At 37.1% G+C, this 12,380-nt stretch overlaps 1 pseudogene; it reads left to right on the forward strand.

Annotated features, from left to right (window-relative positions):
* Nucleotides 1-4,971: 4,971 nt before the first annotated feature.
* On the forward strand, nt 4,972-7,164 carry LOC112401584 (copine-4 pseudogene; annotated as a pseudogene).
* Nucleotides 7,165-12,380: the final 5,216 nt, after the last annotated feature.

The following is a 12,380-nucleotide window of genomic DNA, read 5'->3' on the forward strand; positions in this document are numbered from 1 at the left end:
GACCTGTATGCAGAAAACTATAAGACACTGATGAAAGTAATTAAAGCTGATACAAACAGATGGAGAGATATACCATATTCTTGGATTGGAAGAATCAACGTTGTGAAAATGACTTTACTACCCAGAGCAATCTACAGATTCAGTGCAATCCCTATCAAACCACCAATGCATTTTTCACAGAACTAGAACAAAAAATTTCACAATTTTTATGGAAATACAAAAGACTGCGAATAGTCAAAGCAATCTTGAGAAAGAAAAACGGAGTTGGAGGCATCTGACTCCTTAACTTCAGACTATACTACAAAGCTACAGTAATCAAGACAGTATGGTACTGGCAGAAGAACAGAAATATAGATCAATGGAACAGGGTAGAGAGCACAGAGATAAACCCACGCACATATGGTCACCTTATCTTTGTTAAAGGAAGCAAGAATATACAATGGAGAAAGAAAGCCTCTTCAATAATTGGTGCTGGGAAGACTGGACAGCTACATGTAAAAGAATGATATTAGAACACTTCCTAACACCATACACAAAAATTAACTCAAAATGGATTAAAGAGCTAAATGTAAAGCCAGTCACTATAAAACTCTTAGAGGAAAGCCTAGGCAGAACACTCTATCACAGCAAGATCCTTTTTGACCCACCTCCTAGCGAAATGGAAATAAAAACTAAAATAAACAAATGGGACCTAATGAAACTTAAAATCTTTTGCACAGCAAAGGAAACCATAAACAAGACAAAATACAACCCTCAGAATGGGAGAAAATATTTGTCAATGAAGCAAATGACAAAGGATTAATTACAAAGTATATAAACAGCTCATGCAGCTCAATATCAAAAAAACAACCCAATCCAAAAATGGACAGAAGACCTAAATAGATATTTCTCCAAAGAAGATATACAGATTGCCAACAAACACGTGAAAGGATACTCAACATCACTAATCATTAGAGAATGATTGCAAATCAAATGCAATCATTTGATGCAAATCAAAATGCAAATCAAAACTACTATGATGTATCACCTCACACCAGTAAGAATGGCCATCATCAAAAAATCTACCAGCAATAAATTCTGGAGAGGGTGTGGAGAAAAGGGAACCCTCTTGCCCTGTTGGTGGGAATGTAAATTGATACAGCCACTATGGAGAACAGTATGGAGGTTCCTTAAAAAACTAAAAATAGAACTACCATATGACCCAGCAATCCCACTACTGGGCATATACCATAATTCAAAAAGAGTCATGTACCTCAGTGTTCATTGCAGCACTATTTACAATAGTCAGGACATGGAAGCAACCTAAGTGTCCATCGACAGATGAATGGATAAAGAAGATGTGGCACATATCTACAGTGGAATATTACTCAGCCATAAAGAGAAACAAAATTGAGTTATTTGTAATGAGGTAGATGGACCTTGAATCTGTCGTACAGAGTGAAGTAAGTCAGAAAGAGAAAAACAAATACTTTATGCTAATACATATGTATGGAATCTAAAAAAAAAAGTTCTGAAAAACAGAGAGCACAGGAATAAAGACGCAGATGTAGAGAATGGACTTGTGGACACGGGAAGTGGGATGGGTAAGCTGGGGCGAAGTGAGAGAGTGGCATTGACATATATACACTACCAAATATAAAACGGATAGCTAGTGGGAAGCAGCTGCATAGGACAAGGAGATCAGCTTGGTGCTTTGTGACCACCTAGAAGGTTGGGATATGGAGGGTGGGAGGGAGACACAATAGGGAGGGGATATGGGGATATATGTATACGTATAGCTGATTCACTTTGTTATACAGCACAACCTAAAACAACATTGTAAAGCACTTATACTCCTATAAAGATGTTAAAAGAAAAAAAAACAGAATGTTCATCTGTTGTGATGAAGTGTTCTGTAAATGTCAATTAAACCAATTTTGATGGACAGTATTCTATATTTTATATCTTCTACAGCCCTGATTGATTCTACAAGCTGACTTATTTTTGGTCAGCTTGTTCTATCAGATATTATGAATGATATTTCTATCTTTATTATATTTATGAATTTACCTATTCATTCTTATAGGTCTATCTGTTTTTGGTTCATGTATTAACAAAAGTTTAGAATTGTTATTTCATCTCAATGGATTTTCTTTTTTATCATTATGAAATTAAAATTTTTAAGCCTTGATAATATTGTTTGTTCTAGAATCTATTTTTCAAAACATTTGTTTTTGTTAATGTTAACATGATAAACATTTTTACATCTTTTTATTATTTGTTTATATGTATAAAGTATTTCTTATAGGTAGCATATAGTTGGATTTGCTTTTTATCTAATCTTACAACCTGTCCCTTTTAATTCGGGTATTTAGACTACTCACATTTAATGTGATTACTAATATTGCTAAATTGAAATCTGTTATCTTGCTATTTGTTTTCTCTTTGCTCTATCCTTTGTGTTCCTTTTTTTTTCTTCCACAATATTTTGGATAATTTTTAAATTTCTATTTATCTCCTTTGTTGGCTTCTTTTGGTGGTCACTATAAACTCTTTCCTGTTTATAGTACACATTTTTAACTTATCATCCTCTACCTTCTTTTGATATTATATCAATCAAGTCACATTTAATATACAAAAAACATTTTAATAATATATGAGTTCGCCTCTAAACTTTAAGTTTTGTTTTCATACATTTTACTTTTATATGTTATAAACCTTATATTGCATTATTTGTGTAAATAGTTAATTTCATTACAAAAGTATTTAAATAGTAGAATAACTTGTATATTTAGCCCTGTAGTCACTACTACTCATTTTCTTTTTTCTTTGTATAGATCCATATTTCTATCTAGTATCATTTTTCTTCTGCTTAAAGGCCTTCTTTTATTTTTTATTGTGGTGAATTTTTCTGCTGATGAATGCTTTTAGGTTTTTTTTGTCAGAAAAATTAGTGTTTATATCACTTTCATTTAAAAGAATATTTTCACTAGGTGTAGAATTCTAACTTGGCAGATTTTTTTTTCTTTCGGTCTTTTAAAGATGTTGTCTATTCACTTACATTGTTTTTAAATGAGAAATTTGCTGGTTTCCTTTTCTTTGTCCCTCTGCATGTAATATGTCTTTTTTTCCCCTCTGGCTCTTAAGGTTTCTTTTATTACCACTAATTTTGAGCCATTTGCTTATGTTGTACCTTGGCATGATTTTCTTTATGTTTCTTGAGTTTAGGGTTAATTGAAATTCTTGAATTTGTGGGTTTATAGTTTGCATCAAATTTTTAAAAATTTTAATCATAGCTTCTTCAAATATTTTTTCCTGTCTCCCATCCTTCCTGTAATAAGAACAATAATTATTAGACTGTTAAAAGTTTTCCCAGAGTTCACTGATACCTTGCTCATTTTCAATTTTTGTGCGTGTGTGTGTTTCATTTTGGATCACTTCTATTGCTGTCTCTTCAAGTTCACTAATCTTATTCAATCTCTAATTTACCACTAAAGCCCTTCTTATGTATTTTTTGTCAGACATTTTAGTTTTCATTTAAGGTATTTCAATCATTTTTTTAAATCTCTGTGCATGAGATTTATAAGACCAAAGAAAAAAGTACCCAAAAGAATTGGAAGACTTACATAGGGCCAGGACTAGTCTTTTTTTTATCAGCTTGAAAAGCCAAAGCTAGCAGAAAAAAAGAAATAATAAAGATTACAGCCAAGATAAACATAATGGAGAATAGAAAAATAATAGATAAAATAAAAAACTCAAAAGTTGGTTCTTTGAAAAGGTCAACAAAATTGATAAACCTTTAGCTACATGGACTAAGAAACAAGAGAGAGAAGACTTAAAATCAGAAATGAAAATGGGGACATTATGACCAATTCTACACAAATAAAAAGAATTATAAGAGGTCTATGAACAAGTGTATGCCAACAAATTAGATAATTTAGATGAAGTGGACAAATTTCTAGAAACACAAAACTTACTAGACTAAGTCACGAAGAAATAGAAAATCTGAATAGGCTATAGCTAGTAAGGAAATTGAATCAGTAATCAACTATCTTTCAACAACAAAAAATCTCTGTACCTGACGGCTGCACTGGTGAATTCTATCAAACATTTAAAGAGCTAATACCAATAGTTCTCAAACTTTTACAAAAAATTGAAGAGGAGGGAATACTTTCTAACTCACTGTATGAGGCCAGCATTACCCTGATTCTAAAGCCAGATAAAATCACTACAAGAAAAGAAAACTATAGATCAATATCTCTTAAAAACACTGATGCAAAATCATCAACAAAATCGTATCAAACAAAATTCAGCTACATAGTAAAACAATTATACACTATGGCCAAATGGGATTTATTCCTGGAAAGCAAGGATGGCTCAATCTGTAAAAATCAATAAATGTAATATATCATATAAACAGAATAAAGGAAAAAAACCACATAATTATCTCAATTGATACAGAAAAAGATTTTGACAAAATTTAACATCCTTTCACGATAAAAAAATACTCAACAAACAGGGATAGAAGGAAACTACCTCAACATACTAAAGCCATATATGAAAAACCCACAGAGGGGCTTCCCTGGTGGCACAGTGGTTGAGAGTCCGCCTGCCGATGCAGGGGACACGGGTTCATGCCCCGGTCCGAGAAAATCCCACATGCCGTGGAGCGGCTGGGCCCATGAGCCATGGCTGCTGAGCCTGCGCGTCCGGAACCTGTGCTCCGCAATGGGAGAGGCCACAACAGTGAGAGGCCCGTGTACCGCAAAAAAAAAAAAAACACAGAGAATATCATACTCAATGGTGAAAGACAAAGTATTTGTTCTAAGATTAGAAACAAAACAAGAATGCTCGCTTTTATTATTTCTATTCAACAAAGTACTGGGAAATCTAGCCAGAGCAACTAGGGAAGAAACAGAGATAAAAGGCATACAAATTTTGAAGGAAGGAGTAAAAGTATCTGTTTGCAGATGATATGATTTTATACGTAGAAAAATCTAAGTATTGGAGCCGGCAGCGCGCGGGCGGCGGGGCGTGTGGGTTTCGACAGACGGTGGAAGCTCTTGGCGGAGCTGCGGTCCCCCCTGCCTGGGTAGCGACCCGCTTCCTCCCTCCCGCTCCGCCCCTCTCTCCGGCGTCCCCACCTCTCTCCCCAAGTGACTGAGGGCCAAGCAGCCCTGCCCTCACCACCTGTGTTGGGGTCCGTGTTCCTGCGCAGCATCTCTCCCCTCCGCGGTCACTGAGCTGCCCCCGGAACCCAAGAAGAGGGCAGCACGACCCCCTAGGCCGACCGCGGGCCTGCCCACCGCCGCGTCGTTCTGGTTGGACCCCGCCGGCTGAAGGCCAGTCCGCCCTTGGGTCCCTGCACCAGAATGAAGAAGATGAGCAACATTTATGAGTCAGCTGCCAATACACTGGGAATCTTTAACAGCCACCAAAGTTGAGCTGCATTTGGCACGCAAAGGCACTTCCGACAGAGATGCCCTTTCCAAATCAGACCCCTATGTCATCCTCAAGATGCAGTCTCATGGGCAGTGGTTCGAGGTTGACAGAACAGAGGTGATTCGCACCTGCATCAACCCAGTGTATTCAAAACTTTATGGTGGACGTTTATTTTGAGGAGGTGCAGCACCTGTGGTTTGAGGTCCACGACATCAGCAGCAACCACGATGGGCCGAAGGAGGCTGACTTCCTGGGTGGCATGGAGTGCACCCTTGGCCAGATTGTTTCCCAGAGAAAGCTGTCCAAATGCTTGTTGAAGCACGGGAACATGGCAGGGAAATCCTCCATCACGGTGATTGCTGAGGAATTATCTGGTGATCATGACTACATTGAACTTGCCTTCAACTCACGGAAATTGGATGACCAGGATTTCTTCAGTAAGTCTGACTCATTTCTGGAAATTTTTCGAATGAATGATGATGCAACTCCACAGCTTGTGCACCGAACTGAGGTTGTGATGAATAACTTAAGCCCAGCCTGGAAATCATTCAAAGTATCAGTAAATTCTCCATGCAGTGGAGATCGCAACCACCAACTGACATGCATAGTATGGGACTGGGACTCCCATGGCAGACATGACTTCATTGGAGAATTCACCTCAACGTTCAAGGAGATGAGAGGAGTGATGGAAGGAAAACAGGTGCAGTAGGAGTGCATCAACCCCAAGTACAAAGCCAAGAAGAAGAATTATAAGAACTCGGGCATTGTGATTTTGAATCAGTGCAAGATCCACAAGATGCATTCTTTCTTGGACTACATCATGGGTGGCTGCCACATCCAGTTTACAGTAGCTATAGATTCCACGGCCTCGAATGGGGACCTCAGGAACAGCTGTTCCCTGCCCTACATCCACCCCTGCCAGCCCAATGAGTACCTGAAGGCCTTGGTGGCTGTGGGAGAGATTTGCCAGGACTATGACAGCGACAAAATGTTCCTAGCCTTTGGGTTTGGTGCCAGGATACTGCCAGAGTACAGGGTATCTCATGACTTCGCAATCAACTTTAATGAAGACAACCCAGAATGTGCAGGGATTCAAGGAGTTGTGGAAGCCTACCAGAGCTGCCTTCCCAAACTCTAGTTCTAGGGCCCCACGAACAATGCTCCCATCATGCAGAAGGTCGCCAAGTCAGCATCAGAGGAGATCAGCACCAAGGAGGATCCTGCTGATCCTGACTGACGGGGTCATCACAGACATGGCCGACACACGGGAGGACATTGTCCACGCCTCCCACCTCCCCATGTCGGTCATCATCGTGGGAGTGGGCAATGCAGACTTCAGCGACATGCAGATGCTGGACGGAGACGACGGGATTCTGAGGTCACCCAAGGGAGAGCCCGTCCTTCGTGCCATCGTCCAGTTCGTTTCCTTCAGGAACTTCAAACACGCATCTCCAGCTGCCCTGGCAAAGAGCGTGTTGGCTGAAGTCCCAGACCAAGTCGTGGGCTATTACAATGGCAAAGGGATTAATCCAAAATGTTCATCAGAAATGTATGACTCTTCCCGGACACTGGCTCCATGAACTCTACACACTTTTACAGAGTCCTCAAATACTATTCCTGCTGATATTTAATACTTCTATTATCCTGTACTTAAAAAAAAACACAGGTACACACTTAAAAATAGCATGTTTTGGTGATTTTTAACTAACAATTTTTTCTGCATGTGTAGCCCTGAGGCCTGGATCTGCTAAGCCCTTGTATTGTTAAAGACGTTTTACAAAGAAACACATAATTATAACTTACTCTTTAAATTACAGCATGTCACCTTGAAATAAAGTGTTATCTGTATCTGTTTTTTATACAGGTTTGTTGAAATTTTGCTAAATTTCTTATTATTTTTACACTGTAAAGCATTTTGAAACATTTCTTGAACGTTGATAGCCAAAGCATATTTGGTTTTATCTGCTACAGGATGAGAGACTTTTTAAAATGGCAGATGCATGGACTGTATTTTACATGTTTTAAAGAAAAAGAAACTCCAAAAATCTAAATATTCTGTAAAAAACTGTTAGAACTAATAAATGAATTCATCAAAGCAGGATACAAAGTCAACACACAAAAAATCAATTGTATTTCTATACACAAACAATGAACAATCTGAAAAGTAAATTACAAAAACAATTCCATTTACATTAGCATCAAGAAAAATAAAATACTTATGAACTAACTTAATCAAGGAGGTGAAAGACTTGTAAAGTGAAAACTACAAAACATTGCTGAAAGAAATTAAAGACATAAATGGAAACACACCCCATGTTCATGGATTCAAGACCATTTTAATGTCATTACTACCCAACGCAGTCTACAGATTCAATGCAATCTTTATCAAAATCTCAATGAATTTTTTACAGAAATAGAAAAACACATCCTAAATCTTATAGGGAATGGGTGACCCTCTGAAGATTTCAGGAGTTCTCTCTCTATGAAGCTCTCTTTTCTAGTCCTCTGTCCTTCAAACTCTAGCTGCCTTGGTCTCCCCTAGACTTTCTTTCCTCTCCATCTCCTCTATCTAAGGAATATGCTGAGATATGCCTAGGTTAACTCTCCCTGCACTGCAGCTGGAAAACTCTCTCATGGCCATAAGCTGAAGCAATTATAGGGCTCACCTCATTTGTTTCCTATATGTTGGTAATCACTGTTCTTCATCATTTTATGACTGTCTTGAAAGCCAGTTTCATGTGTTTTGCTCAGGTTTTTAGTTGTCTTAGTTGGGACGATCAATCCAGTCCTTGTTACTCCAACTGAAGTGGACATGGTATGTCTCAGGTTATTAAGTTCTACATTTTATTTCTAACTATTAAGATGAAAAATTTTAAAGCAGTATTTATAGATATATAACCACAAATAATATATTGCAAGTATGGATAGAATCCTTTCCTTAAAAATAAAATTCCAAATTAGATATAGTTGGCAGTATATATTATATTTTTAATTGGTTTTTGATGTAGTAGAGACGTCATGATACAAAAGCTTTAATTAAAAGAAGGCAACTTCCAGATCTTACGAAGATTACCTTAAATAAAATTTTCATAATCATTATATTGTGCTCACTTTTGAGTTGTATTTCAACTTCAGTATTCCTCAAACTTCCTATGTTAAACCAGTTGTGTTTTAAGAGTAAATGTTAAATAATATGTTTATTTAAATACATAAATAACATTAGATAAATGTTATTTAGATAAAAATATTTTATCTAAAAATAAAATATGTGTTCTTAGTATAATGAGCAAAGTCAGCAATAACTACAAAACAAGGTTCAAACCCCTCAACAAGACCCTTAGTGGGAACTGCCTGCCTATCTTGTGTTTCTGTCTGCTCGCTTTATACTACATGCTCACCCAGTACTTGAAGAGCTCATAATTCTCTGCACCCACTCTGCTGTTTCTTACCTCTGACTGTCTTGTATGCTGTTCTTTCACAGTGATGTTCTTTCTCCTTTTTCAATATGGAACATTTGTAGTTATCCTTCAAGACAGCTCAGATGCTATCTACTGCAGGAAGTTTCTCCTAATTGCCTCATATTGGGCACAATTCCCCCTCCACCACCTGTGAATACTTCCATCCCTGCACGTACCACATTATATTGAAATTTTCTGTTTATCTGTTTGCATTCCAAAACAAGCTCAAGAGTATAGATATATATTTACATATCTAACCCCATCATCTAGCACAGTGCTTGTCACAGAGCAGGTGTTCAATAAATGTGAGTTAAAAATAAGTGAACTGTGTGTTGAGTGAGATTCCTTTCTCATTCTGAAACAGTGTTTTTCTAAAATGTTTTAGTCTCCAGTCATATTGGTTGATTTGACCCTACTTCTTAAAATTCTGCATTCCGTTTCCCTTGTACCCAAATCATAATGTGTTGTTCCTTAATGTCAGGTCTACTCTTTCTCTTCTCTCTCAGTTTGGAAGTTTTATATTTTATTTATTGGAATATCTTTGCAATGGACTGAATGTCTGCATTCCCCAAAATTCATATGTTGAAACCCTTATCCCAATGTGATGGTATTTGGAGGTGGGGCTTTGGAGAGTAATGAGTAATGTGAATTACTCACATTTGGGAAGTAATGTGAAGCCCTCATAAATGGGATTAGTGCCCTTATAAGAAGAGGCCAGAGAGCTACCTATCTCTCTTTCCTCCATGTGAGGGCACAATGGGAAGTCAGCCATCTGTAAAACACAAGAAAGCTCTCATCAGAACCTGACCATGCTGGCAACCTGATGTCAGACTTCTAGGCTCCAGAACTGTGAAAAATAAACTTCTACTGTTTATAAACCACCCATTCTATGGTATGATGTTATAGCAGCCCAAACTGACTAAGACAGTCCTTAATTTTTAAAAATACACTAATCTTTAAACATTTTCCTACAAAGTCTACAGTTAATATTATTCCTAAAGAAAAAAACAGGCATGCTAGTGTCTATCAGAATTCCCTCTCTTTCCCATATCTTTTATTTTGTATACCTTCAAAAGCACAAAGTTATTATTTGTTTACAGGAAATACTTTTTAGAATTTTACCAAAATGTTATACTGACTCATTTATTTACCATTGCAGCTTGTATTCCACACTTTAATTCTGGGTTCATTTCTATTTTCCTGAGATAAATCCTTCATTAATTTTTTTTTTTTTGGCAGGGGGCAAGAGTCTGTTATGGTAAACTCACATTTTCAAAATGTTTTTATTTAATTTAAAATAAATGTTTCTACCTCACTTTTGAATAAGAGTTTAATTGGGTCTTAATTCCAAGATTGACAGTTATTTTACCTCAGCTCTGAAGACATCACTTCACTGCTTTATAGTGTCTGCTATTTGCTGTCAATTTGATTGGTTTTTATTTTTAGGTAGCTTGTCAGTTCTTTAGATTTTAATCTTCAACATTGGTCTGTAATTTCAGTTGATCTATCTAGATGCAGAATTCTACCCCCTGACCTCCCATTTGTGTTTTGTTATTGGTTGATGTGCTTTTTCCAATCTGAAGTCATGTCTTGTCAATTCTGAACATTTCCAGCAGTTGTATCATCAAATATTTCTCCTAAACACCCCACCACCACCACCACCATTTTAACCATTTCATCCTTCTGAGACTTCTATTAGGCATACATTAGTGTTTTTCAATCTATCTACTTGGGTATTTCATATTTTCTAACTCTTTATCTATGAGAACATTTGATTTTTAAAATTCTACCTTCTAAATCATTAGTCCTCTTCAGGTTTATTCAGTCTACTCTTTCAACATTTGAAGTTTCCATTACTAAAATTTTCCAATGTCTCTTTTTTATATTGGTCTTATTTTTTTGTTTGACATCTTCCTGTTCTCATTGCAAAGAAGAAATTTTATTCCTTTATCTTTTTGGTTATTCTAAATATACTCATTTTAAACACCTTTTAAGTTTGCTACATTATTTCTCTTTCCTTGGGTGTGATTTCTTTCTTTTGCTATATTTACTGACTGTCCTTTCAGTTTTAAGTTTCTTTTTTTGCTTTGTAATGTTAGTTCTTTAGTTCATATTTTAAACTCATGCATGCTGTTTTCTGCCATGAGGTTTGGATGGCTTTTAGGATGATTCCCTCCCTACCCATTCTGACATGCAGTAGGGATGCTCTAGTGAAAAGGACAGGATAGTTGTTACATTATTGAAATACTTCTTATCAGTTGGCAAGTAGCTGCTTTTCCGAACTCCCTGAAGACTATTTCTCTCCCATTGAACTCTGACTCCTTTTTGAGAACCCCAGGACCTATCCACAATTCAGTTACTAAATGGTTAAAAACCAGCTCAGGCGTCTAGCACTCTGTTCCAATACAAGAGCAAAGTCCTTTCTGATTGGTGGGTGCATTTTTATATCACCCCTGCTTCCACTCAAGTCTTAACATGGGGAGGTTGGAGGCTTTTCTCCCATGCAGGAAGTGCTGTCCCTGATACCACATCCATGGTGGTAGAGGGCCACCCCCATCCCCATTTTTTCCCATTTGGCCAGCCGATTTCCTCATGGAATCATGGGAAAGTGGCATACTGCCTCTGACACCATAAACTGTAAGGGGAGTTATTCCAGCCTTAGTTCAGTGCTAGGAGTTCATGAATACTCTAGCCACTTGCTCACTCACAAAGCCTGTTTCTGGTCTCCTGACATTTGCGGGTGAATTCAGCTTCTTTTCCAAAATAGACTTTTAAGCTTGCACAATTCCAATTCCCAGTACTTGCTTGTGGGTTACACTATTCCAGCCCCCAATCCACCACTACAGGTTTAGTCCATTGACTTTTTTTAACTGAGATATAATTGACATATTGTTTCAGGAATATAACATTATGATTTGATATTTGTATATGTTTTGAACGATCACCACAATAAGTCTAGTTAACATCTGTCGCCGTATGTAGTTGCACATTTTTTTCTTTGTGATGTGAATTTTAGCAACTTCACTCTTTTAACAACTTTCAAAGATACAAGTGTATTATTAACTACAGTCGCTATACTGTATTTTAACATCCTTGTGACATTTATTTTTTAACTGGAAGTTTGTACCTTTTGACCATTGTCACCCATTTTGCCCAGCCCTCACCTCCTGCCTTTGGTAACCACCCACTTACATTTTTCAATGGCTTCCAATCATGATCAATTTGTTTTAGTAATGAAAAGTGTATATATATAATTATTTTAACACATGTGTATCTGTTGCTTACATTATGCATTATTTTCATGTCAGACTATTCTGTTTGACTTTGCCCGCTGTTATAAATTTGCTTCTTTTATGCTTCCTCTCTTTTCCCCTGGAGTACCTTTATATTTTATATTTCTACTCTGGAAATCAGCCCCTTGCCTGGCTTTCTGGAATTTTTCTTCCCTGTAAACATCAGTTTCCTCTGGAATATAATTTGGCATTTGGAATATACATATTT

Source organism: Neophocaena asiaeorientalis, unplaced genomic scaffold, assembly GCF_003031525.2.
Source record: "Neophocaena asiaeorientalis asiaeorientalis breed wild unplaced genomic scaffold, Neophocaena_asiaeorientalis_V1.1 scaffold123, whole genome shotgun sequence".
NCBI lineage: Eukaryota > Metazoa > Chordata > Mammalia > Artiodactyla > Phocoenidae > Neophocaena > Neophocaena asiaeorientalis.